This window comes from Bubalus kerabau, chromosome 11, assembly GCF_029407905.1.
Source record: "Bubalus kerabau isolate K-KA32 ecotype Philippines breed swamp buffalo chromosome 11, PCC_UOA_SB_1v2, whole genome shotgun sequence".
Taxonomy (NCBI): Eukaryota; Metazoa; Chordata; class Mammalia; order Artiodactyla; family Bovidae; genus Bubalus; species Bubalus kerabau.
Window position 1 is genome coordinate 35,250,587 of NC_073634.1, and position 23,867 is coordinate 35,274,453.

The 23,867-nt window shown below is 36.7% G+C and overlaps 1 protein-coding gene and 1 long non-coding RNA gene across 3 annotated transcripts in view; one reads left to right on the forward strand and one right to left on the reverse strand.

Moving 5' to 3' along the window:
• Positions 1-23,867, reverse strand: part of NRXN1 (neurexin 1) — a 756,469-nt gene that overhangs the window by 228,667 nt on the left and 503,935 nt on the right. The window lies entirely within an intron of this gene.
• Positions 10,029-17,552, forward strand: LOC129623063 (uncharacterized). Its single transcript, XR_008700323.1, has 3 exons — positions 10,029-10,089; positions 12,095-12,147; positions 17,133-17,552. It is a non-coding gene; the product is annotated as an uncharacterized LOC129623063 (long non-coding RNA).

Here is a 23,867-nt window from a genome sequence, read left to right on the forward strand (position 1 = left end):
AGACACAATTTTTCACTGATGCTATCCTCGCTGTTATTGACGCTATAAAACTTTTATTTCCATTTAAACACTGTATGGGAGTTTGGGGAAAGCTACTAATCACTTCATAAGAAATGTCAATCACACTTGATTGACTAAGTGTGACTGATTAAATGCTGATACTTGAACTTAAGAGTGTGTTAATGACAGAAGTTAACATTTATTAAGCACTTATAGTATGTTAGATATCGTTTGAAATCTTATACTTATTTAATCCAATAACTCTAAACAGTGTAATAATCCCCATTTTACAGGTGATGAAGCTAAGTCACAGAGAATTTAGCAAAGACCATATAGCTAGCCAGGGGAAGAACTTGGAATTAAAACTTGTTTTGTTTCACAGTGTTTTAAACACTACACTCAACTTCTCACAATAAAGCTTCTTATCCAAGACAGTATAACATAAGGTGCAAAATGGAGGCATACAGACTGTGGTTCTTTGGGAAGGAAGGAAAAATCCTAGTGCTTTATTATTGAAGTCAGGTGAGACTGACTCACTGATGCATTTATTTTATTTTATTTTTTTCCAGTTCTTTTTTTTTAATTTTTTTTTATTTTTAAACTTTACAAAATTGTATTAGTTTTGCCAAATATCAAAATGAATCCACCACAGGTATACATGTGTTCCCCATCCTGATGCATTTAAAGTAAACTGAAAGTAAATGACAAATACTAGACCTTTCCTAAAGATAGCCAAAGGTCAATAAAGCTACCTGTTATTTATAGTGCATTTCAAAACAACATGCAATAGGAATGCAGAAACTCCTATTAGAGAAACAAAGTCTGCAAAGGCAATTTTCTTTGGAGAATCTTCTCAAAAATCTTTGGAGAGGAAGGGGTATAGTCACTGAATTTTCATTAAAGCTCTGCTTGGTGATAACATATGCTGAAGACAACTCAAGTCAGCCCTTCAAGTCTAGACAGCTAAACCACAGTTCTGTGCAGATAAACTTGCTGTGTAAATCTCCCTTCAAAAAAAAAAAAAATTCCATTTGTTTACCAAAATCTATTCATACTTATTGAGAGGCTTCTTTCTTCACTTATCTGAAGGTAATGATGAATCAAAGTACTTTCTCTTCTGTAACCAGATGTGATAATGGAGAAGCTCAGATCCTCACCAGAGGCTGGAGGAGGTCTTTTCAGTATTCTCAGAGAGGAAAGGCTAAGTCTTCCAAGTAAAAATCTCTCCCTGAGGAGTTGTATTAATGAGGTCAGCAGCAATGCTTGACACTTGACTATGCTAATTATCTCTAACAGACTGGCAAGATGTTCTCTTTCCAGCATTCTACACTAAAGCAATCACCCAGGTGAACTGTAATTCCTGCCTCGCTTGCTACTTTCAGATAACATGGGGTTTTGTTCTCTGTGCTCCAGTGTTTGGTTGTTGTGAAGACATTTTAATCTCATCTGACAATACCTGCTCAAATTGAGGAAGTGTGCAGAGAAACTACCAGGGGCAGACAGCTTGCTCTGAGTGTGTTTCATAGTACTTGTTATGGCAGAGACTCATTTCTAGTTCTCAGAGATAGCATCCATTAACACATGTTCTTGAGAAATCAAACTTTTCTTTCCAAACATGGAGGGAAAAAATGACAAAAACATCTGCCCTCCTATAGTTTGCATTCTAGAATAGGAAAATAAAAAGTAATTTACATACAGGAGGTGATATTGTTAGGGGAAGCACACTGATTAAAACCTCCCACCCTGGCCAGGCACCATAGTAACCATTTGCATGAGTTTTATGACAGGAGGTTCTGGTAATGAACACGGAACTAAAAAGACTCCTCCAACCTCAAGAGTTCAGGAAAGGTCAAAAGGAGACACCACATGTCCGACCACCTCCCAGAATCCTCTCTGGCATCCATCTTGGCTGAACAAGGCCTACACCACCAGGAGGGACCCTGAGTCAGAATGATTGGCTAAAGACAACCTGGAGACTAATCCCATCACGACAAAACCAAAACTGGGAGCCACATGGCAGAGCTGTTCTCCTGGGTTCCCTTACCCTGCTGCTCTCCACCCAGGTGCCCCTTCCCATTAAAATCTCTTGCTCTGTCAGCATGTGTCTCCTTGGACAATTCTTTCCCGAGTGTTAGACAAGAGCCCGCTCTTGGGGCCCTGAAGGGGGCCCCCCGTTCCTACAACAATATGATAAGAAAATAAAACAAGAAAGGAGAAAAGGAAGTGTGAGTGGATGGCACTGAGAAACACAGTGGCTGAAGATGACAACTAACAAGGTCACCTTATAAAGATTAAAGGGTTTAGGTAAAGAACTGTGTGCGTGTTTGGAAGAAAAGTGTTCTGGGCACAGGAAACACCACCTACAAAGGCTCCAAGTAGGGAGTGAGCATGATGTGATTAGGAGGCCAGTGTGGGTGGAGTAAGTAATTAAGAAATAAGTATGTATGTGTGAGTACCTAGGTGTGTGTGGGGAGGGGAATCACAAAATCATATAGGAACTTACAGGTCAGCAGATGAATTTCGTATTTTACGCCGAGTGATATGGCCAGTGCTGATACGCAGGATTTTTTTTTTTTTTTTTAATATGGGGGATTTTAAGCAGACAATTCACATAATCTGATTTAAAGTTTAAAAAGGGCATTCTCAGTTTCTTTTGGAATAGACAGAGAGAACAACTACCAGGCTACTGAAACAGTGAGCAGCAGTTAAATCCTGATTATGTTTTAACTATAATCAAATTATAAAAGGAAAGGCCAGTAAGATTTGTGGATTGGATGTGATGTGTGGAATAAAGGAAGAACTCAGGATGACCTCAAGGTCTTTAGAAAAAGCAACAGGAAGTATGGACAGCTATCCTTTGAGATGAATAATACTGCAATGAGTACATTTTTGAGAAGAGTATCAGATTAGGAAAATTTACCCTTTGTAAAGCATACCTTTTGGTAACCACCATGGCAACCTAGATATAAAACAATCTCACCAGTCTCAAAAGTTCTATAGTGCCCTGCTGTGGTGAATCCTCCCTACACCCTGATAACCATTCATCAGATTTTTCTCCCTGTAGTTTTGACTTCTCTAGACTGTCTTACAAGTGAAATCATACATATTGTTATTAATATTTTTATATGGTTTCCTGGGTTAATACATTCCAAATTTAACTTAAAATGTTTTAAATATATCTTTCCCTCCCACTATCACAATTTTTGGCTTCCCTGGTGGCTCAGATGGTAAAGAATCTGCCTGCAATGCAGGAGACCTTGGTTCCATCCCTGGATGGGAAGATCCCTTGGAGAAGGAAATGGCAACCCACTCCAGTATTCTTGCCTGGAGAATTCTATGGAGAGTGGAGCCAGATTACATTCCTATTTTGGAACTGTCTCTATCCCTTTATATTCTTCTGAACACTCAGCACAGTACCAGTGAGTGTAACAGTCATATGGTTGATTTATTGAAAATGTGGCAGCAACATTAACCATCAAATCATGGTGTTGAGTCTCAGCAGCCCTAAATTTCAGTAGTAGTATTTGAGTGTAAAATTAGCATACTTGAATAAAATCTACTTTATCTTTTTTTCATTCAAAATCTTAGTAGCACAGATGTATATTTTTAGAGTTTTTTCTCCCATGTGCCTTTAAGCATGTAAGATTAGACTTCTGGCCTCGCACCAGAAAGAGGGGCTGACAGGATACGAAATCCTGGGGATAACAGGGATCTAGCTAGTGTTCTTTCAAGAAGTTTTTTCAGACTGAACCAGAAACTGAACAGACGATGAAACTGGGACAACCCAGGGACAAGAGAGCAGGGGAAAATCATGTCTTTTTTGCATAAAACATACTATGATTCTGGCTTTAATATTAATATTTTTGGCTATAGCTTAGCTTTAAAGTTAATGAAATTCTCATTTGCATGCTGATCTAAGGACATGAGTACCAAGTTGCAGATGGGATGGAAATTAGCAATAAAGAAAATTAAAGAAGATGAAAAATGTCCACAGAGTTTAACACACATACACGTATGCCCATACTCATGCCAAGGTAACATGAGAGAACCTGAATAGTTTTTAGAACTTTCCATATGGAGACAGTTTTGTTTCATTTTGGTGTACTTTTCTGTGGTATAACCTAACCAAGATTTTTTAACAAAAGATAGCTTTATGGGGGATCTGTTTACTGCGTTAGGAAATATGCTGTTTTATTCTAGAGACCATAGTAACAGAACAAAGAAAAAGAACATTAGCAAAGAAAGGATAATTACAGTCTTAGTAATAAGAATGTATTCCATCTATTTTGGCCCCTAAACAACTAAAATTCTGTCACAAGGCAGGATTTTAAACATATGCCCCTTTCAGCATATAATTTTAATACAAAATTGATGCATTGAGCATACAACACATTTACAACATTGCTCTTTCTCTGCAGATGTTTGATTGACTTTGACTAAATGTCAAGAAAAACACTTTCCCTGTCTTTTTTCCTGACTCTAACTCACCTTCCTTCACAGTTAGGTATTGTTCCATCACTTAAAGATATGGTCTGTTTATGTGGTAACTACAGGTGCAATTCTGTAAATAAAAGAAATATTGTTTTGCAATATACTAAATGTGTGAGATCTTTGGTTGAATAAACAACTGAAACTGCTGCTCCAACCAATATAGTTATATTTTCTGTAAATTTCTAGAAAATGCAACTTTCAAAGAGCTAAGACATAAAGAAAACAAACACAGGAGGTGAAAAGTTTCTGTCTTTGGAGTCAATATATTTCATTACTAAATATTCATTATCAGCTTACATCAGAAAATACTTGAAGTAAAGGGAGATCATTTTTTTTCTTTGTTTTTCCTTCTCTTTTCTTCAAGAGAGCATCTCATTAACATTAATAGAAACTATGCCCAGAAAAAGCCATTAACATTAATGGGAAGTATGTGTAGAGAAAGCCCTAGATTCGTTTTTGGTCTTTTAAGGAGCTTATGCATTGCTGCCCATCCTGAAAAGACAAGATGGGAAGCTACTAATCACATTTTGCCTCATCTCTTTAAATTATATATTTCATTAAATTATATTTAATAAATGCTGAGTTGGAAACAGCACAGGGAAACTCAAGCTGCAATAATATTTACTCGCTCAATAAGCCAAGAGCTTTCACAAACCATGTATCTTACTGAAAGTCACTGGGCAAGTTATATGACCATGATTCTCATGAGCATCCTCTTTGTGTTTGTAATTAGGCTGTCTGCCAGGAGTTGAAATGATTAACAGTAAATATAAATTTAACAGCTCTGCTTTGCAGTTCCCCAGTCACTCTTGGTCCCTCTATGCACTGGGAAGATAATATGTATCAGTCTATCAACTGAACACATGACAATAACAAAATATGAACTAAGACATAGGGGGATCTTGAAAGGGCAAGGCAGAGTTGAAAAACATGGGGGCGGGGGCTTTCCAGGTGGCTCAATGGTAAAGAATCCATCTTGCCAACGTAGGAGGCATGAGAGGGTAGGAGGGTTTGATCCCTGGGTCAGGAAGATACCCTGGAATAGAAAATAGCTACCTGCTCCAGTATTTTTGCCTAGGAAATTCCACAGATGGAAGAGCCTGGTGGGCTATACAGTCCATGGGGTTGCAAAGAGTTGGACATGACAGAGTACACATACAAAGTTAAAACACACACACACACACACACACATTCTTCATATTCATTTCACCTTTGTACCAAACACTGCTCTAATTAAAAAAAAAAAAAGAAGAAGAAGTAGTCAAAGAAATAAATTTAAAAAAATTCTGCTTGAAAATGTATGGGATACTTTTGGAAATTGAAACAGAATTGTGAAAAATATTTGATTTCAAATATAATCTGCCCAGCTATTTGAGTTTTTCAGAGTTGGACATTCTAAGATTTATTGGAATCTTCTCAGCTCCTTTCATATCATTATTAGAGTTTTCCAGGTAACTGGCAATAGGTTATTGTTTTATTATGTCTTCTTTTCTAGATACCTTACTATACTTCTCACTTCTCTCTCAATCTAGTAAGTATAAAAACTGGAAGATATCAAAGACCAGGAAGTCTTATGACTATGTTGTAGGTTAATGATGAAGGAAATAAAATATGAATGTCTTTATACTATTTTTATTTTTAACCTGTCAGAAACAGTAGCAAAATTTACTCTCTCCAGGAGTAAAGGTCAGATACAATAAGAGGCAAAAGAAAAAGGGTCATTAGAGTAAAGAGTTGTTTTAAGTTTGGCCTGATGGTGAGAGGCTTTTAAACACTTGTCAAGGAACATGAAGCAGAGATGAGGTTAGTAAAAAAACTTTCCTAACTTTACTTCTCTGTTGCTTCATTCTTTTCTGAGACTTCCCTGATACTTTCACCATAGAGGTCTTCCCTCATCACTATTCCATATGAACAGTGACTAAAAGATTGGCATGCTTGTCTTGCTCAACATTGCCTGGCACATACGTGGAAGGAGCTGAAATTGAGTGAGAAATTGTGAGTTTGGCGATACCAGGGAAGGTCATGAAAATAAAGAAAAAGAGAAGGAGAAAAACAATGATTCTTGATGACACTTTTCAACCCCCAGCTCACCTTTTCTTGAGTCCATCAGCCAATATGTCTATATGCTCTGTTACTTTAGCCATACGGAATTAAACTTCCTTCTGTTTCATACAAGAGTATCCTCACTAATACAATAACATCAGGAAACACGTGAGAAGAAGCTTGACCATCTTACAACCTTTGGTAATGCAAGGCAGGATTTAAAAAAATAAATATTTACAGTAATGGGCTTTCAAAAAAACGTGGGTGATTTGCCTCTTAGGAAAATAAAATGGATGTCATGTAGTAAAATTAATCTCATTCTGCTTTCTGAATCCACATCCGATGCTTCAAAAGAGTACCCCAGGTCAACATGGATTGCTTAAATCCAAATGCTCTTACTAAACATAGTACATGAATTAACTTACTATAAGCAGCAAACTGAACTGAAGCAAATTAATCCTCAAGGTGGGAAAACTCAAAGGAAATCTCATGATTTTACTGATCTCTTAGCTGATGCCACAGGAAGTCAAAAAAAAAAAAAGAGAGAGAGAGAGAGAAATCATCCTTTTTGAATACCTCAGTTTTACAATGTTTATTTGAATAACAAAACATTTTTTCCTTGAATTAAGAGGCAAACTAGAGGGGCGCAAAATCGGCTCTCTTTGTTCAAAGTTGCTATTACCTCCGTTTAAATTGAATAATTGGATACAGTTCTGACTATTTCACAAATGTTCTCTCATTAAAATTGGGCATGATTTAGTGAAGCAAGGTGCTGAGAAGTCTTCTGCCTTGGCAGATGGCCACTGGAATACAATTGAAAGGGTAATTTTTCTCCTACATAGAGAATAGTATTGCAGAAAATTAATTCAAATTTATATAGGAATTTTGTATTAAAATAATTGTCAGATACCTAGAAAGGGTGGAGAACTAATAAGTTAAGGAAAAATTTCATTTTGTTTGAGCAGTATTCTAAGCCATGCTCCCTGTATTATAATATAAAAACAAAATTAGCAATGCTAAAGTACAGAGACATGGAATGGAATATGAAAAGTAAGTTGATGGATCTATCTAGTTGTTTAAAAAATAAAAGACAGTATTTATAAGCTTGGAATTCAAAAACAAGAGGGTCTATTTGGGCCCCATTTGGATTGCATCCTATACCCAGGTATTTAGGTATTTTGGCCACTCCATAAATGGTTCAAATAAGAAACAATAAAAATATTCATCTTAATGCTAGAGAGAAAGTCTACATGCTCAATTTTAGATTTTTTTACTTGAACGGAACTCAAGACATAATCAAAGTGGACTATACTTGAAAATGAAATGAAATGAAATATAGTTTATATTTTCCATGTAAAGTTAATATTCTAAGCAACAAATATGCCAGGCACTATGATAAGCATGAAGATTGTCTCATTTTTTTCATACCAACTCTCTAAGCAGGTTACTACTCCCATTTTAAAGATTAGGAAATTGATATTTAGAAATATTAAGCTTTTCTGAGGTCACACACAGTCACATCCATTCTTTCCACTGATGCCTGTCTAAACTTGCTCTGATAAGCCCAAGAATACAGAGTTCTTTTTTTTTTTTTTTTTCCATCTGGAAGACATTCTTAATGACTCATTCATTGTTACCTATGAAGAGACATCAAAACCTTCCTAAATTCTTTTGCTCTTCCCACAAAGGGAGATGCTCTGAAGACGGTCAAAGACAAACATCTGGAAATACAACAAACCAGTGAATACAACAACGAAAAAAAAGCAGACTCACAAGAACAAACTAGTGGTCACCAGTGGGGAGTAAGAGGCATAAACTACTAGGTATAAAACAAGCTACAAGGATATGGTGTACAACACAGGGACTATAGCTAATAGTTTATAATAACCACAAATGGAGTATAATCTTTAAAAACTGTGAATCACTATATTGTACACCTGTAACTTATACAACATTATATGTAGCAACAATACCTCAATAAACAAAAGTGATGTAATTTTTTTTTTTTCTTTTTAAAGACAAACAGCAAGGGATGGAGCTTTAATAGAAGCAAAGAAGCTCTTCCTGAGGCTTCTGCTCCTCAGATGGCCAACCAAGAACCAAGAAGTAGCCCATAAAAACAGAAACTGCTCTCCCCAAGACTGTTTTTCAGAGTTTGGAGAACAGATCCAAATCCTCAAGTTGGAGAAGAGCAAGAGGTTTGGGTTAAAACCGTGACTGGGAATTAAGGGGAATACTGTTTATTTAAGTAGTTCCCAAACTGTCCTGCAAGGAATGTTGTTAGATAATATGTTTTGTATGCTGCCTCAATGGGGGAAAAAAAATATGCCAAAGCAAACAAAAATAACAGAGTACTTTGGAGCTGAGCAAGTTTGGGAAGGTATAGGTAGAATATATTTCAGCTTTCTTTATTATTTTCATGATTAACCATTTATATGCTAATCAGCATTATGAACCTTAAAAAAGTATTAGGTCTACTGAAAATCTGCTGAAATTTGGGATGTCTTGCTTTATGTATCCTCCACATGGTGACTTTAAGGGAGCAGCTACAGCTGAAGGCAGTCAGTTGAAAATTCAAGGACTTGGGATCCTGGTCAATTCTTTTCCAGATATAATGACTAACAGAATTTAATACTACAATGATCAGAAATATTTCTGCAAAAATATGGCCCAATTTATTTAACTTAAGTATGTCTCTAATTGATAACATATTAAGCAAAACTTATTTCTTATTGGTATCATCTTCAGACATCAGTTGGGCGTCTCTGAAACCCATTTTAATTTTGCAGAATTCTCAGACTATTTTGGAAGCAAATGTTCAATGAAGTAGACTTAGATAAGATTTTCAAAAATGAATTTCTCAGCTTGGGTTGTAAAACTTAAACATGTTCAGTGTTCATCTGCAAGAGAATGGTATTTAGACAGTCCTTTCTCAACTGAATTAATCATTAACACCTTTGTCTGGAGCACCTAATATTTCAAGGATTTAAAGGTGTCCATTTAAATACCACTGATGGACAAACTTTATCATTTGACTTTATTATCATAAAGGGTAATAAATGATACCCTTTGATAAATGATACAAAGATGAGGGTTTTCTTTGCTAAGTCTTCAAAATACAACCAAACTCAGTCATGTAATTGAGAAGCAAACCCAACACTGAGCTAGTGACAACATCCTGACTTAGGTCTTGGTGGTAGCAAGATAGCTGATATTCCCTTTGAGGACAGGGACCTTGCCTTGTACATCTCCACAGTGCTCTGCACAGAACTGACACTGAACTCCATAAATGTTTCCTCAATAAAGGAAGAAGGGCTGTGCTGCCACTTCCAGTGCAGTAGTTTTCATCTTCAAAGCCCTTTATTCACATTAATTCAGCTATTTACATTTTGCTGATGGGCAAAGGCTGGAGAGGCTAAATGGGCTGTTAAAGGCCAGGAAGAGTAAAGCCCTGCCTGTCAGGAAGCAGACATTTGCACTTACTGATTTCCAGTCACATGCCCCAGGCTTCATCCAAGGGAGAAAAAAACAAAAAAGACATTTAACCAAGGGCAGGTAGGTACTGGTTATTCTACTCTCGTGATAAGATAATAGCTATTAAAGACACAAATCCACTAGATGGTCCCCACAGTTCTACTGAACAGGTGTGAACAAAAAGTGCTCTGTGTTGTATCTTTAGACATGTGACTCGTGTGTGTGTGTGTAGAATTCTGAGACACACTGTGATGCAGAGGTACCATTTCCCATTTGCAATACCTAAATGGCTTCCAGGCGCCACGTGCAGTTTACACAGAAATTGAAATGCATTTGACCTAAAGCTGGTTTTGCTCTAGCAAAAGTGTGCTAATTGTACAGACCCAAAGGTGGTGGTGTTTGCTGTTTAGTCACTAAGTGATGTCCAACTCTTTTGCGATCCCATGAACTGTAGCCCACCAGGCTCCTCTGTCCATGGGATTTCCCAGGCAAGAATACTGGAGTGGGTTGCCATTTCCTTCTCCAGGGGATCTTCCATACCCAGAGACTAAACCTATGTCTTCTGCTTGGCATGCAGATTCTTTGCCACTGAGCCACCTGGGAAGCCTCTGACAGGTGGTAGCAACGCCATACTTTCAAAATAGACATTATAACAATTAAAAAAAAAATCTACAGAACCCTACTGCAAATTAAAGCACACATGGAGAGCAGTAGGTGTGCCACTTCATACATTTCTTTACAAGCTAGCTCATGTCCCAAACCCTCACCTCTTTAAATATCATATTCTTCTGTGAACTGCAGGAAAAAAAAAAAAAAAAAAACTCCTTGGTCATATACTGCTTCAGCTCTCAGCTGTGTTTCTATTCTTTGGAGACCTTGACTTCTCAGAATAGCTTCCTACAAGTAGGAGGGGATGAAAAGGTCTAGTGGTTACAGATCCAGAGACAGAGATACAGTCAGAAAAGTGTTCCATGTAAGTTCTAAACATCTAGCTTTGTGGCCTCTTTTGCCTTGTCTCCTCCTCCTCTCTGTCCTGATGAAACCTGTGCAATTAAGCCATAAAAGCTGTCTGCCTTTTATTCTCAAGGTAACACCTGATGGGGTAAAAATGAACTTATTTCTACTTAGCTGATGACATTGGTTGTATGTAACACCAAACTTGGTTTGAAAGTCGATATTTGAAGGAGGAATTACAAGGGAGGTAGTGAGAATGTTGCCAATTAGGACCAAGGATGTAAGGACTGATCTAAGACCAGCACCCAGTGGTCAGGTATCAGATGAAGGCAGCAGAGAATACGGTTTTGAGAAGTTGGAGATAAATCCCCATGTAGCTGGCTTGGGCTTGGACTGGAAGGTATGTGGCATGCAATGCTTGAAAAGATGTGGGGGAAGTGGCTGAGGCAGGATGCTGGATCCAGCTGGATCCACAGGAAGCCTTTGTTGTGGGTTACACAGGGGCTGGGAATAGAACCCAGGACAGACTACTTTTTGGAAGCCAGTGACAAGTGGGCAATACGGATTGCCGCGGAAGTCTAAGGAGAAGTTAAAAGGAGAAGTTTGTTAGATCAGAACAACTGAAAATCTCCAGGGGCAATAACTGTGTTAATGACTTGGGTGGAGGAGATAGACAAGAGCAACATCACCCCCATAATCTCCATCAGCTGGCATGGTGCCAGATGAACTTTTCTCTAGGTACAGATATGTCAAATTCCTAATAGTTTTAAATTCTGTTCCAGAGTGACAATCCCAGAAAAAAGTTAATAAACCAGTTGGCGCCCTGCCAAAAAATAAAGCTAAATTAAAGGCATGAACAAGTTTGGGCATGAGCTTGGCCAAGGTCTGAGAATCGGTGGAGGACAGGGAAGCCTGGCATGCTGCATTCCATGGGGTTGCAAAGAGTTGGACATGACTGAGCAACTGAACTCAGGCATGGACAAGGGCAAAGAAAAACCTTTGTTCATGGCCAAGAGAACACTCTTTCACGGGGGCCCTTAAAAACACATAAATGCTCAAGAAGTCAGATTTCTAGAGTAGAAAGGATCTTAGTTATTGACTCAATTAACATTTGCTTTTATTTTTACTACAGGCAAGGAAACTGAAGCCTTAAGGAATTATTTTCCCAAATCACATATCTACCTGGTAAAGTGAAGAGTAAACAATGTTTTTTTGCTTGTGCCTTAAGTGAAGTGAGTGAAGTCATTCAGTCGTGTCCGATTCTTGTGACCCCATGGACTGTAGCCCACCAGGCTCCTCTGTCCATGAGATTTTCCAGGCAAGAACACTGGAGTGGGTTGTCATTTGTCTTAAACTTGCCTTTAATTTGGAAACCTCCAGTGAAGCAGAGGGCTTCCCCTGTGCCTCAGCTGGTAAAGAATCTACCTGTAATGCAGGAGACCTGGGTTCAATCCCTGGCTGAGAAGATCCCCTGGAGAAGGGAAAAGGTATCCACTCCAGTATTCTGGGCTGTAGAATTCCATGGACTGTATAATGGGGTCGCAAAGAGTTGGACATGACTGAGCAACTTTCACTTTCACTTTTCAGTGAAGCAGAGCACCTAATAAAAGTTAATTGGGAACAAGTACAGCTGAGGCTTCCTCTTGCCAGGGACAAGCTTTGTCTTATCTGTTCTGGGAAAATAAGTCTCTGATATGGAAACTTCACATCCTCAAGGCAAAAAACTTCAAAGTAGTCCAAGATCAAGTCAACCAATCAAGGAATATGACTAAGGAAAATCACTTTTTCATTCTGATGCTAATTTTGAACTATGACTTTTTTGAAAAGCAATAGAGAAGAGTTTTGAGATATAGTTGCCAATAGTAATCAAAAGTAATGAGAAAAATCAAACTATCAAGGGAAGATTAAGAGGTCTTCCCTCATCACATTTCTAACAGAAACACGTGGCCATTATCTGTGGAACATATTTAAGAAAGACCCCAGGTCTTAGAAAACTGAATGACATTTCCTTATAAAGTCAGGTCCCTACCACTGAATGGGTTCCACAGCATGGAGTGGAAATGACTGGCAAAGCTCACCATGCCTCAGGAAGCGTTTTGATAAAATACAAGACAAGCCTTCATCACTAATCTCGGTGTCAATGAAGCAGATGACAGTAGCCAAATAGCAGATTTAGGCAGATTTCCAGCCCTGCTCCCAAAGTGAGGCACTGACATCAGCCTCAGAAATCACTGCTTTTCTCTTCCTTCTCTCATCACACACACATTTTTCTCTTAAATCTCTGAGCTGCAAATGTTAGTCAGTGAAGTCAATATTACCCCTTGAATAACCATAGACATTTTGTGATACCATCATTGATGAAAGATCCCGATGACATTAGAAAACCCTGAAATAACACAACTGATATATACCTGGCAGGTAATTGCTTAAAATATCAAAAGAGATGGATGTCTAATCTATTCTTAAAAATCTAAGCAGATAGCACTTCGCCCCTATGCTACTTCCTTTCCTGCCCCCTCCCCAAACAATTCTTGCTAGTTCACTGGAGTGTTTCACACAAGAAAGCAAAAAGGATTACATGCTTTAATATAATGTGGCCTTTCTCACACAGCTTCTTTATGAAATCCCAAAGCTGTCATTAGCCTCTTTGAGGCAACATGTTCACTATTACTTCAGATTAGGTTGAATTCTTGGTGAGAAGTAGATGTATTGATTCATTTATTGAATAAATATTATTAAAGTACTCTACTAAATACTGAGTAAAGCGATAAAATAAAAAAGAAACTGCTAGTCAGAAACAGTTTTTATTTTTTTAATAAGTCATTATAAGAGATTTAAACAGTAATAACAAAGTAGATGAGGAAAGAAGATATGTTTTAGGAGGAACCCCCTATCCAAACACTGTAGCAGAAAAACAAGTATTGATTCTTTTCTTACAAACTATAGAATCTAAACAAGCTACCTACTGATGTCTAATCAAAGTGAAGGCTATGAGTATGTTGGTTGTAGTATTTTAAACTTTCATGTAGGAGAAAAGGATATTTATGGATTCACTAATTGGTTTCCAGTCAAATAACTCTACTGAGGGAAAACTGTATTCTTGCAAGAAAATTGAGACCTAACATAGATAATGCAAAGACTATGTTTCATCTTGGGCAATTCCATTTTCTTGTATTCTGTGTAGATGTCAGAAATATCAATGGGAAGAAAATGGTTCACAAAGGACCCCCAGGGATTTGCCCTACTTTTCCTACTTGCCAGTTTTCAAAACAATAGATCTCGATTCTCTCATCTCTACAACACTGACCAATATTCTCTAACAATATCTCCTCATTAGGAAGAGTCAAAGGGAGAAATAGAAAGTTTGTCTCTTAATTAAGTGCTTCTCTCATAAAATCACTTATTCAATTATAGAAGTTGTTAATGCAGCTACATAAAGAAACCACTTTTTCCCCCCCACCTTTACTGCCACAAATGCATTATCTGAAAGATTGAATAAATACAAAATAATATATTTTTTTAGTTTCCTATGATTCTGGGTACTAAAAGGAGAAATCTAATAGAATAAATATGGGAATATTTATAAAATATTTACAAAATATAAAATAAAATAGAATAAAAATGGGAACTACCCGTTTATACATGTTTTAGAATGGATAAATAACATCTTAAATTTGAAGAAAAATGGAGAATAACCTTTCAAAACTGAAAGGAAAGATCGATCTCTTTTAACCCGCTTTATTGGAATTTCAAATATCAAGAGATTCCTAATTTGTGCTGAACAGTGATATACACCAAAGTACCCACCAGAAAGTACTTACAACACTGTCACTTGAAGGTTTTACTTTGACAACTTTGAAAGGTAAGAGACAAACCAACTGAATTTTCTTCTCTTGGGCCAGAATGTGTTTATCAAACCCAACCAAACCTAGACTCATGAAAACCAATTAATTATATGGTGTTCACCAAGTGCATATTCTAAGTGGGTGATTGATGAATATTTGTGGACATCCTAGTTCTCAAACTTGAGACACTACTATGTGGAAATTAAGGCCAGTATTGATGACTGATCTTCATACAGTTTACTAATAGACAGATCAAGTCATTGGGCTGTCATGAATTTGCACTGATCTTCCAAACAAACTCTTCTTGATTTATTCAGGAACTTGTTCCATTTGACTATGAGTAGATTTCCCAACTGTATCTGTCAATCAAAATTAAAAAGGAATGTAATAACTAATTTCTTTCCAAATCCAGAGCCAGGAAAAAACTTCCAAGTCCTTATTAACTAGTATTCTACCAAGAATACAGACAGGCCTCAATTAGTCAAGTTATCGCTTCTTAATTATTCCCTGTGTCAAAAAATAGTCTGCCTGCCACTCATAAAGTCATTAGCTGAAGAGAAAAGTAGATTTGATTTTAATTGAGAGTAGAAGAGATGATAGGTTGTTTATAAAAGAAAAATTGCAGAGTGACTTTTAAAGAAGTAAAAACTCTGTTTTATTTACTTCTGTTTACAGTTATTTAAAATAAAACTAATTTCTAATAAAATAAAATAAAATTAATTTCTTCTCTGAAAAAGAATGAAGCAGTTTACTTTTTCATGCCATTATGAATTACTTGGTTGAACTCGTAAAATTCTAGACCAAACTAAACCACCTCTTTCAACAAAAAGCTGTCATAGAAAATACTGGTGCCACTTTCAAAATGTAAAGACAGACACAGTTATCACTTGCATGCACATCAATTTAGCTGGAATTTTTAAACAGCTTGAATTAGTATATAGGCTTTGGAAACAGCACTACATTAAGGAACCTCCCAGTTCTGATGAATTGGGGGCGGCGGGGGCGCAGAGGGGCGGTGGATGCGGATACAACTCATCCACTCTGGTTTCCAAGATTTTAAGTTTCTCTCAGTAGTGAAACAATGCAAACAAAAAAGACAGCTTCTCCACCCCCTTCAAGGAACCTTTGGTAGTTACAGCAGGAATGGAAAAGTAATTCAGTGAGCCATATGTAACACATTAATATTAATTCTTTCATGGTATTTGTGGCTAGAAAGAGATGAAATAACACTAGGAAAATCCATGACAACAGAAATAGAAGGTTAATTTCACTTTTCACTCCCCTCTGCTTGCCATCTAAAGCTGAAACCCACTTGTCTCCTCCTCCTCCTCACAGCTTTTACTTATTCTTTCTACATTGGCTTTAACTTTGAATAGAATTTAATTTGAGGTCATAATTAAAATATGGTTGGCAATTCCTCAAATGGTTTCTTCAAGGGTAATGAAATATTTAACAATGATTATCTTGTGAGCTGTGTTGCCCTCTCATTATTAGGCTTTAGCCATCTTATTTTCTTGTTCCATTCTTCTCCACACTCAAACGGTCCCCAAAGAACCACCTTCCGAAGAATAGGAACAATGGTCCCATTAGTTTGTCATAAAACCAAAATGATACATGTGTTTAATAACACAGAATGTGAGTCGTAAAAGTTTGACTTCTCAGTTGGGATAGTTCTTGGAAATGCAAGCCAAAGAAATCAGATGAGAGTTGAGAAGTGAAGATGAAAGGTAAAGAATCCATTTTGTAGAAGTATAAAATTCTCAAAGTCACAGGAGAAGAAATAAAATTGCTCAAAGACCATCACATGAACCTGAAATTATGTTATTCCTTGTAGGACAATGACAGTCATATTATTAATCCAAAGTACACAGGACTTTCCCAGAAGGAGATTAAGTCGACAGAATCAACAGCTATTTTTGTCAGGTAAAGTTAAAGCAACAGTTGGCAGATAGTTGGACAGTTCTAGTCTTTTCAATATCCAAGCAGATAAATTAATAGCTTACTAAAAATAGAATGCATCTTAAAAGAGAAAAAAACAAAACAAACACTAGTAATGACCCAGTGAATATCATTAAACCTTACATGCGTTTTGGCAAAAAACAGTAAGTGGCAAAGGTTGTGAAAACACAGGTATAATCAGAAATTTTTAACTTCACCTTATATGACCAGTCATATGGATGATTTTAGCTATACTAAGGAATTTAGTATACTAAGGAATACTAATATACATTTTGCAAGAGCTTTTTCCAAATCAGTAGAAAAGAGTCATCAAGAAGAAAGTATCATATTTTTCCAGTTTAACACTTTTTTTTTTTTAAATGATAGAAAATGGGAGGACTTCCCTGGTGGTCCAGTGATTAGGAATCTACTTGCCAATGCAGGGGACATGGGTTCAATCCCTGGTCCAGAAAGATTCCACATGCCACGGAACAACTAAGCCCGTGCACCACAAATCACCGAGCCTGCATTCCCTAGAGCCTGTGCTCTGCAGTAAGAGAAGCCACCACAACGAGAAGGCCACGCACCACAACGAGAAAGTAACCCTGCTCACTGCGACTAGAAAAAGCCCGCACGCAGCAAGAAAGACCCAGCACAGCCTAAATAAAGAAGCGAATACAAAAGAAAGTGGGAGCAAGAACTCAAAGTGTTAAGATATATATTTAATTTAAGCCAAAAATGAAAATTGATATGTTATTTTTAGTTATATATTTTTTTTCTGTGTATGTTATATATATACACACACCCTCTATCCTAAATAAAATTAGTGCAGAGTTTTTAGATTCCTTTTCAAACGAATTCTAAGTATATCCATTTATCCAATTATTTGTCATGCCAAAGTATTAGACACAAAGTAAATATCTAATAATAAGAATGTAGATGAGAAGAGATTATCTTCCTAACCCTAGGACTATGTACTTTTGAATGTTTACGATTAAAACTGAAATGATTTTATCAGTGAAAGAACAGGTATGTCTGATTTCAGAGACCAAGAGGTACCAAGAGGTATAAAGTTTTCACTTAGTGTGATCCAAATAACAAATGCATGGCTATCACCTTTCATTTTTCTTGTTCGGAAAAATGCAGATTCCCCAGACCTGCTGATTCAAGAGATCTCAGCATGCGATCAATAAATCTTCATTCTTCCAGAAGGTGATCATGCCATTCTTCTTATCTTTAAAATCAGATAATCAGGGCAGCATCAAGTTCCAGATGTTAGTAGATATTGGACATTTTTAAAGGATCCCATATTCACCCAGGCATTTAGGACAGCATTCCTAAAGTCAAGTGCCTAGAGACGCCAGGCAGCATTTTAAAATAGGAATGGGGAGAAATGGGGCTGTTACAGACCAAAGACAGTCTTCCCTGTGTAAAGGCAATAATAGCAGCTACTCGCTTCCACTTGATATTTTCCCACAAGAACATACACCACTTTGTCAGATACTGAATCTTTTCTTGTCCTTGACATAGTAGAGATCCGGATGCTTATGTGAAATGTTCTGATTTTAAAATGTTGACAACTAATTTATAATATTTTAAATGTGCAATCAGCCACTATATAAGCAGGCAAAACATTTGCAACATCTGCTTCTGGTAAACTCTATGAAAAAATACTACAGAATAGTCTTGTCTGCCACATATATAATTTCACTTCCAACTATGGTTTTCATACATAAAGCACAAATGGAACAGTCTTCTCTCTACACTATTAGTGCTAAGTATAGATACTTTGGAAGGGATAAACATACAGCATTGGACCTATTTAAAATAAATTATGGTCTAAACAACAAGACTCACACACTGTGACAGTGACCAGATTAACCATGAGTTTCAGAGAAATGTGTGGTCAGCATGAGCTAGGAAAATTATAGAGGGCTTCCTAGAGAAGGGAGTATTTAAAATGGACCATGAAAGGTGATTATGTCTTTTAAAAAAAAATGTTTTTTTAAATAACTTTACTAAGACTGTTGGAGAAGGATATGGCAAAATACTCCAGTATTCTTGCCTGGAAAATCCCATGGACCGAAGAGCTTGATGGGCTACAGTCCATGGAGTCACAGAGTCAGACACGATGGAGCAACTAAGCACAGATTAGGACTGTAAAACTCCTTTCTGCTAGAAATCTTATCAGGCCAGTTAATACATACATTTTAGTGACACAAGCATTTAAAAGAGCTTAGAAATACTGAAAATGTGAAAAAAAAGAAAAACAAATATCAGGATGGATTGGATTTAAAATGCATGGCATTAGGGAATAACTAGGGATAATTAATCAAAATCAAGAAGGAGAAAATGAACAGAACAAGCCCAAGCATAGCACCTACAAAGAACAGAGTATTAGGTCGCTGAAAACGTTAACTAAGACTGTCTGCTGCTTTCCACTATCATCCTATCTTTGTGAAAGTGTCCATGAAAAAACTCAGGTAAAAAAATAAGACAAATGTATTTTGCTTTTTTCTTCATAGGTCTGGCAGCGTGTAATACTATCCAATGTTCGATTGAGGACTAAATCAAAAAATATGAGCAGAGAAGAGCAGAAAGTAAGAAAAATATAAATATAGATAGGTAGGTAGATTGCAAGGTTGGGAATAGACATGGGGAGAGAGTGAGGAAGGAAGGGAAGAAACAAAATATTAATCCATCATAAGAAGAGATAATAGGAGAATATCTATAAACGTTGAAAGGGGCCTGGTAGAAAAGGAACATTGACCACTTCATCTCATTAGTGGGTACAGTTCAGGATGCAATGTACTTAAGCACAGTGGAGAGAATTTAGGTTAAATAATATGAAAGACTTTTATAGCTATATGAGGGCACTCAGACAATGGATCATGCTATCAAGGGAATTAAGAGTCACTCTTGGCTGAAAGACACTAATTTATTATGGGTTGATTTAAGTATAATTAAAATCAACCCAGATGCCAAACAAGGGAAAGGCTATGTAAGTTTTAGAAATCCATTTTTTACCTAAGGACAGAAAGAGTGGCAAATGTGCAAATGTTCTGCAGCTAGATTAATCTTCCTTTAAAAAGCTCCCACTCATCATCTCACTCCATTGCAAAAATAACTTTAAATGACTTTACACGATGATCCATCCAAAGTTGTAAGTCAGATATTTAACAGTCTGGCTCTATCCTGCTGTTTCAACCATTTTCCAATTCCTCCTAGACACGGGCCATTTGCTCTCTTTAGACTGATCTACTTCCTGTTTTCTAAAGCTTGCAGGACTGTTGTCAGTCTCCAACCCCATATTCACTCAAGCTCAAATATTTTAAACCCTTCATTTTGCCAGGCACAATTCTTTCTATCCATCAAGACTAAGTTCTTCCTGGAACCTTGAAACCAAACTATTCATTTCTTTTCAGGACTTGAACAGCAACTGCTGTCCGTCGCTTTCATATTACAATCACCATGTGACCTCTCTTGCATTGTTGTATTTTATTGTCACATAATGACTAGGCTATCATGTCTCAGCTTCTTTTCTAGACTACAGTGCCTTTATTGATGACCATCAATGTTTACACTTGAGGGTCCATGGTATTTTGCCCAGAGTACATGCTTAGTGATTGTTTAATGGATTTACTGATTAACCTTCAAAATTATTTCAAAGTTCTATAGAATCTATACTAATTCTAACAAGATTCCAATAGAACCCTACAAAAAAAAAAGTTAACTTTCTTCAAAACTATAGCTCTATTTTTTCTCATCTTCCATTTTCATCCTTAGAATAGATTTCCAAAGCAAAACATTGGCCTCTGAAAGCTACTGATATGATCTTGATTCCTTCAGTGAGAAATAAATTATTCCCTAGAATTCCCCCTTAAATGCAATTAGAGCAGAATTATCTTTAAAATTATAGCCATATGGATTTTGTAGGCTGATGAAGACATAGCTTTGCGATCTGCGAAATAGTCCTCATTTTTGCTCTTTTTAACTTAGTAGCAATAAAGGGACACTGACTCAACCAGTGAACTCTCTTCACATTCATTTGTTGTTCTTTTCCCTTTACTTTCAGCCCCACCTGAGTTCTGCCCTTCTCTGCTCTGTCTATATCTTTGCTCCTTCATTTCATACATGTCAATATCCATGGCCCATGTGCATTTTCCTGACTGCCTAAGACAACAGTCTGAAAAAGAAATCAGAAAACCAGAGGGACAAGTGCCACACAAAAGCTTTGGCAGATACTGCCACCTACAGGGACTATCTGAGCACCGTTTTTAAGACCATCCTCATTTCGGTCTCATGAAAGCGGCCACTCGTGTTTCACAACGGGGAGAAGCTGGGTACAGTTGAACTATATGGATAAGGAAGAAGTCAACTCCATCAAATAATAACCTTGATTTAGAGTATGGAATACTTATGTATTATGTATGTGTGGGTCAGTGTGTGTACATCTGTATTATATATACATATTTATGTAAAATATGTAAATTACTCATTAATCTGGGCCAGTAAAACCTAATAGAGCTGTAAAGACAGAAAATAAAAAGACAATAATATTGCGCTGTACTACTGATAATTTCCATTAGAAAAACATATATTTTTAAATGTCAGAAAAGTTGTATATGGTTGTCCCTCAGCATCTGCAGGGGATTGGTTCCAGAACCACCACCCTATCCCAAGGTACCAAATTCTGAGGATGATCAGTTTCTAACCTATGCACATCCTCCATATACTTTAAAACATCTCTAAATTACTTATAAAACTAAATATGATGTAAACGCTATGCCTCAAGCATATGGCAAACTCAAGTTTTGTTTTTGGAACTTTCTGGAATTTTTTTTTCCATAATGTTGTAACTATCAATAATTAGTTGAATCTACAAATATGGAAGGCTGACTGTACCTACTTTGGGTTCAACTATGCTACTGGAAAGTATAAGTAACATTATATACAATGTTTTAGGACATTTATCTATAGCCAAGATATCTGGGGGTTAAAGGTTTTCTCCTTGAATATCCTAAGCTTTAAAACATGTGTTAACTATTTGTTTACATCTTCCCTGGTGGTTCAGACAGTAAAGAAATCTGCCCACAATACAGGAGACCGGGGTTCAATCCCTGGGTTGGAAAGACTTCTGGAGGAGGAAATGGCAACCCACTCCAGTAATCTTGCCTGGAGAACTCCACAGACGGAGGAGGCTGGTGGGCTACAGTCCACACAGTTGCAGAGTTGAAAACAACTGAAAGACCAACACAACTAGAGAAATATCCTTGAAATTAATTACAAAGACATTGCTTTCTTAAGAATGAGATGTTGAATATTTACTTGATAATTTAATACCATCACTACAAATATATGACATTGGGGCAGAAAGTGAAGAGGAACTAAAGAGCCTCTTGATGAAAGTGAAAGAGGAGAGTGAAAAAGTTGGCTTAAACCTCAACATTCAGAAAACAAAGATCATGGCATCTGGTCCCATCACTTCATGGGAAATAGATGGGGAAACATTGGAAACAGTGTCAGACTTGATTTTGGGGGTCTCCAAAATCACTACAGACAGTGACTGCAGTCATGAAATTAAAAGACGCTTACTCCTTGGAAGAAAAGTTATGACCAACCTAGATGGCATATTCAAAAACAGAGACATTACTTTGCCAACAAAGGTCCATCTAGTCAAGGCTATGGTTTTTCCAGTGGCCATGTATGGATGTGAGAGTTGGACTGTGAAGAAAGCTGAGCGCCGAAGAATTGATGCTTTTGAACTGTGGTGTTGGAGAAGACTCTTGAGAGTCTCTTGGACTGCAAGGAGATCCAACCAGTCCATTCTAAAGGAGATCAGTCCTGGGTGTTCTTTGAAAGGAATGATGCTAAACTTATAACATAGCATCATAGAAAAAATATATGGTGAAATTGACAGTCAATAAGCATTAGGTAAGTGAAAAGCTATCACTTTATGTGTGTGTAAGAGGAGAAGGAGAATATTAAAATGGCAACTATGATCATCATAATTAACTCAAAAAGTACTAATCACATTAGTAACTATACATTCCTATGCAAGTATTTCAAACTCCTAAAACAACTTAGGAAAAAATATTTTAAGACAGTTTGAGATAATGTTTCAAATATATTAACCCTTGTACTGTGAAGTGTGTGTGTGTGAAAGTCACTCAGATGTGTTTGACTCTTTTTGACTCCATGGGCTATAGCCCACCAGGTTCCTCTGTCCATGGAATTCTCCAGGCAAGAATACTGAAGTGGGATCTTCCTGACCCAGGGATCAAACCAAGGTCTCCTGCGTTGCAGGCAGAATCTTTATCATTTGAGTCACTGTACTACATTAATGTCAATTTCCTTAAGGTAAAATTTTCCAGTCATTTTCTTTTTCTTATGTTAATCCAATGCTTGGTAAGTCTATCACAAAAATGAGATTTTCAATGGTTACTTAGTGGATTCAACAGTGCTTTAGAATTAAATCAGGAAGCTTATGTAAAGACAATAAAGAAAACTTCATTTGGCAGGACACAAATAACCAAAACTTCATTAACTGATTTTTCCCTAATTTTACTTGTATTAAAAAATTAAAAGTTCATTAGAAATAGTCATATATATATATAGTGTGTGTGTGTTTTATATTAGGTATACATCCTGTCCTATTTTCTCACAGCTTAGCATCTATGCAATAGTTGTCAGTGACAGATGAAATTCCAAAGTTTTACAGTGCCCTAAATCCTCAAATATAATGTTAAAGTATTTGCTAGAACAATAAGTACAAAATAGAAAGATTCAATATTTATTGATTTCCATAATGATTTCCAACAATGCAAATATTTTAAGTGATTACTCTTAACACTTAATAAAACTGAATCTTTCCCCAAGCATTTTAGTTAAATTAGATTCCATTGTACAATAATCTTCTGGATAAGATTTCTTAATGGCAAATATCAAATGGAGTATGCCCTTGTGGTGAAATAGATCCTAAATTACAACAGAAAAATGTGTTCTAGGTCATGTTAAAAGGAAAAAAAAAAATTCCTTGGGTGAGTAAATTAGATGGTTTTTTTGTTAGTCTAAATTTAGCCAGTATGGTTTTTAATGGTATATCTCAGAATTCTATATGGC